Source organism: Chiloscyllium plagiosum, chromosome 14, assembly GCF_004010195.1.
Source record: "Chiloscyllium plagiosum isolate BGI_BamShark_2017 chromosome 14, ASM401019v2, whole genome shotgun sequence".
Lineage (NCBI taxonomy): Eukaryota > Metazoa > Chordata > Chondrichthyes > Orectolobiformes > Hemiscylliidae > Chiloscyllium > Chiloscyllium plagiosum.
In genome coordinates, this window is record NC_057723.1 from 1,137,765 (window position 1) to 1,142,991 (window position 5,227).

The 5,227-nt window shown below is 42.1% G+C and overlaps 1 pseudogene; it reads right to left on the reverse strand.

The window, feature by feature from the left end:
- Nucleotides 1-1,755: 1,755 nt before the first annotated feature.
- On the reverse strand, nucleotides 1,756-1,874 carry LOC122556998 (annotated as a pseudogene).
- Nucleotides 1,875-5,227: the final 3,353 nt, after the last annotated feature.

Below are 5,227 nucleotides of genomic sequence, written 5' to 3' on the forward strand. Positions count from 1 at the left end.
GGTTGAAGTGTTCCGAGGTGGAAGATGAGGCGTTCTTCCTCCAGGCGTCTGGTGGTGAGGGAGCGGCGGTGAAGGAGGCCCAGGACCTCCATGTCTTCGGCAAAGTGGGAGGGGGAGTTGAAATGTTGGGCCACAGGGCGGTGTGGTTGATTGGTGCGGGTGTCCCGGAGATGTTCCCTAAAGCGCTCTGCTGGGAGGCGCCCAGTCTCCCCAATGTAGAGGAGACTGCATCGGGAGCAACGGATACAATAAATATCCCCAATTCACAAACACTCAAATATATATACAGCTGACAAGAATAATTAATATTTTAGATCATGCAACTTCATGCCAATATGCTTTTTAAAAAAAAACATTCATGATTCATTGCCCATCCTAATTACCCAGAGACCAATTAAGAGCCAACTCTACTGCTGTGGGTTGGGAGTCACATGGACCAGACCAAGTAAGGAGGGCAGTTTCCTTCCCTAAAGGGCTTTTTGAATGTTATTAATGAACTAGATGGGTTCTTCCCGATAATTGACAATAGCTCATGTTCATCTTTAGACTCCCAACTCCAGATTTTTACTGAGCTCAAATTTCACCATCTGCTGTGGGAGGATTCAAGCCCAGGTCTCTGGAACATTACCTGGGCATTTGGGTTAATAGTCTAGCAACATACTACTAGACCATCACTTTCCTTACATTGCTGTTGTTGTTTTGAACCCTAAAGGAAAGTTGCTCCATGAGCCTTTTTGCACTTAGCTAGGTTTTCCACTTAAAAGCAAAATTCAACCTCAATCTCACTTTTATATGAAGTGGAGTTGCTGGTGTTGGACTGGGGTGGACAAAGTTAAAACTCACATGCACCTTTGAAGGAGCAGCGCTCCAAAAGCTTGTACTTCCAAATAAACCTGTTGGTCTATAACCTGGTGCTGTGTGATTTTTAACTTTATCACTTTTACTCGGCATCCAAAGAGTTCCGGGCAGATTATGTAACATATGGAGTAAGCAGTCAGCATCTGAGAAAGTCTACCTTGTGTGGTATTTCACTGTGGCAGAAACATGCTGCCATTAAATATCTGTATTCAGCCGATGAAACCCAGCAAAACTTAAATGGCCTCTTGCATCTAGATAATGCAGTCAAAATGCTGGAGGTGCTTGTTAGCTTTTGGATTGCAAAGCCATGTGTGAAAGCAATTGCCTTGGGAATGGGAGGGAAGTCCATATGATACTTAAGTATTGCCAAGTAGGCACACTGTGATGAAAAATCCAAGAATCATACACAGAACAAGTCAGAAATGAAGACATTTCTGGATGCCAAGGAACTAAAGGGATCTGCAACTTGTGTGGGAAGTTCCATTTAAGATACAAGATCAGGCATTTTCTTCTCGAATAGCAAAACTGGCGCAAAGCCCACTCTTACCCTTATTTTGTATGCAGTTAACATTTCAGAAAAAAGCACTTTAGTTTCTTGTATATTAAATTACCTACAGTGTAGAAACAGTCCACACTGACCCTCCGAAGAGTAACCCAACCAGACCCACTTCCCTCTGACTAATGCACCTAACACTATGGGCAATTTAGCACGGCCAATTTACCTGACCTGCACATCTTTGGACTGTGGGAGGAAACCGGAGCACCTGGAAGAAACCCACACAGACACAGAGAGAACGTGCAAACTCCACACAGACAGTTACCCAAGGCTGGAATCAAACCTGGGACCCTGCTGCTATGAGGCAGCAATGCTAGCCATTGAGCCACCATGCCGCCCAGAACCTACTGCACCTGGCATTCCCAGGCGGTCTCCCACCCAAGCACTAACCAGGCCTGAATCTGCTTAGCTTCCGAGATCAGACGAGATCGGGCGTTTTCAGACTAGTATGGCCTTAGGCAAAAGGAATCTCCTTCGAGCCAGAAACGAACCAGCAACTTAGGATGTTCTAGCCCTTTTGTAGACTAAGCACAAAAATCACACAACACCAGGTTGTAGTCCAACTGGTTTGTTTGAAAACACCAGCCTTTGGAGGGCAGCACTGAGAAAGTTCGTGTCTTCAAATAAACTCATTGGACTACAACCTTGTATGTGTGATTTTTGACCATCTCTAACCCAGTCCAAAACCAGCACCTCCACATCATGTGTATAATTAAACTCATTCATGGGGAAGTGATGACCCAGTGGTATTATTGTTAGATTACTAATGTAGTTACCTGTGTTATGTCTATGGGTCCCTGGGTTCAAATCCCTGCATGGTGGAATTTAAACCTAGTTGAAAAAAAAGATCTGGAATTAAGGGTGTAATGATGGCCCTGAAACCATTGTCAATTGTTCAAAGAAAAACCCATCTGTGTCACATGTGATTCCAGACCACGATGATATGGTTGACTCGTAACTGCCCTCTGGGCAATAAATGTTGGCCTCGCCAGTGGCGCTCACAAACCAAGAATAAAAGAAAAAAAAACAGTATTTCCTTGTTTGCCAGTGAATATCATTCCTTCAAGCATTTTTCTCACTGTGTCCAAAAATTGCGAATGAAACTGATTCTGGAATGTTTTTCAAGAATAGCATTCCAGAAACAAGGTGCTGCTTTGAATAATGTTCCTGTGTGAGAATACCTGTACTTCGATCAATCAGCTTAAATTGATATCTCCTCGTCACAGAAAACAGGTTTTCTCTCCTACACTAACATGATAGTTTGCGTGTAATCTTTCTGCTTGAAGGACCATTGTTCCTGAGGCTGCATAAAGCTGTAATCCTAACCCTTAGCAGCATCCTAAGAACATAGACAAGTTGATGGAGTGAGTTGATAAGTGGCTGTTGAAGTTCAAATGCAGAGAAGTATGAGGTGATCCACTTTGTTTGGAAGAACATGGACAGAAAATATAAAATGAAGGTGTAATTCTAAAGCAGGTGCAAGAGCAGATGGACTTAGGGCTTTATGTACACCAAAGGAAGCACAACAGGTGGAGAGGTTATTAATACGGGCATCAGAATACAAGAGCATGGACGTGATGCTGATCTTGTCAAGATAAAGTTACCATTGTCCCACAGGGGAAAGACAACTGGTGGTGATTTAACCTGAGAATCACCACACCTCAGGGGACAGGTGAGGTTGAGAAGGAGGGATCCTCAGAGAACCCTTAGCTGCTATAGGAATTGAATCCACAATACTGCATCTCTAGGTACCACAGACCAGTCATCCAGCCAACTTAGCCACATGTTAAACCTATACAAGGTACCTATTAGACTTCAGCTGAGTATTGTGAACAGCTTTGAGCACTTTACTATAGGAAGGATGTAAGTGCAATGGAGAAAATTGTTACAAGACTTGCCCCAGGAATGAGAAATTTCAGTTTTGAGGATAGATTGAAAAGTTGGGACTGTTCTCCTTGGAGGGAAGACTGAGAAATCTGATAGAGAATTTCAAAATAATGTGGAGTCAGATTTATTTAAGGCATTCAAGAGGACTTTGGATGATTAGAGTGCAAGAATATGGGGGAAAAGGCAAAAGATTGGTACTGGGTATAGCAATTTGTTTGAAGGAGCCAACATTGGTATGATGGGCCAAATGGCCTCTTTCTGCACTGTGAGTATTCTGTGATTCTATGACTTTCCCAAACCATTGGATGCGGTGTAACCTCAGTGCAGAATCATCAAAATAAGTGAGTCTTGGAAAGTGATATTGATTATGAGGAGACATGAAAATCAATTTTCCTGTAGATATAAATAACTGGAATAAATGTCAGCTGCATGTTCCAAATGATTCCCCTACAGTTCTTATTCTGGAGTATTCTGTACCAAATTTGTTTGAACTTTATCCTTGCCAATTTTCTCAGCCAGTTTCTGATAATTGCATCAATAAACGTTCCTAAGAATCATGTCCTCTCTCATGATGGAAATGCTTTGAGCTAGTCAAAGGTCAGTACCGTGTATTGATCCAAATTACACTTGCATTGAGTTGTAGTGCAGAGAACCCAAGTAACTATGCAAATGTATTAAAAGAATTCAACTGTGATTTATTTCCAGAATGAAAATATTTGATGGTGAAAATCAAAATTAAATTGCCTTCTGCTTAGGATTGGGCTAAGTGGGAATGCTTCTGTCAACTGCTGTTACCAACAAAGAGGAGTTAGGTTAATCTCAAGCATGAAGGAAGATCCTTGTGATTTTATTCTGCATTTACAAAAAAAAACAGCAGCGCGAAATTGTCCCTTTAGATGGGAACAGAATTCTGGGCAATTTGCTGGCAGCATGGACATAACTTGCATTTGTAAAACACCTTTAATGTAATGTAGAGACCATTCCACAACACATGGTCTTCCATCAAAACGTGACATATCGTTACCTTAGGACACGTAATGATGCATTTAGTCAAACAGGGAGCTCTAAACAATGAGGGAGGGAGGAAGCTCCAGAGCATCAGATGGAGCAATGAAAGTTGAGGTGAGACAAAATCCTAGAATTGGAGGAGCCCAGAGAAATGTCATGTTGGAGGGAACTACAGACACAGTGTATTGGATGTTTTCAGCCATAGTTGGATTGAAAAGAATGATCAGAATTATAAAATCAAAGGTATCACCAAACAGGAACAAAATCAAAGTAAGGGAGTGCAGAGCAAGGAGCAGAGAGGCTTTGGAATGAGATTGAAAATGTGCAACTGAGTTTGGAATAAGATCAGGTTTGAAGAAGGATCATTGGACTTGAAACTTTAACCCTGTTTCTCACTCCATGGATGCTGCCAGACCTGCTGAGTTTCTCCAGTATTCCCTCTATTGTTTCAGATTTCCAGCATCTGCTGCAATTCATTTTAATTTGAATAAGATCAGTTTTAGTGAGGGTGCAAACAGCTAGGGGAGTACAAATATATTCAAGAGTCAGCACAAGAACACAAGAAGTGGGGGTGGGAGTAGATTGTACAGCCTATCCTGGTTCTGGCCTGCACGTGACTCCAGACCCACAGCAATGTAGTTGGCTCTCAATGCCTTCCAGGCAATTAGGGATGGGTGAGAATTGCTGACCTAGCCAACAACATCCACACCCCTTGAATGAATAAACATGAATAAGAAATTTCTCCTTATTTCAGTCCAAAAGGATTGGGCCCTTATTCTGAGATTTTCCCTTGATGTCCTCAGTTGCAGTCTCTCAGCGTCTATCTGTAAAATCTCTTCACAAACATGGATGTTTCTCTGAGATCACCTTCCATTCCTCTAACCTCCAGAAAATAAAGACTCACTTTATACAATCTCC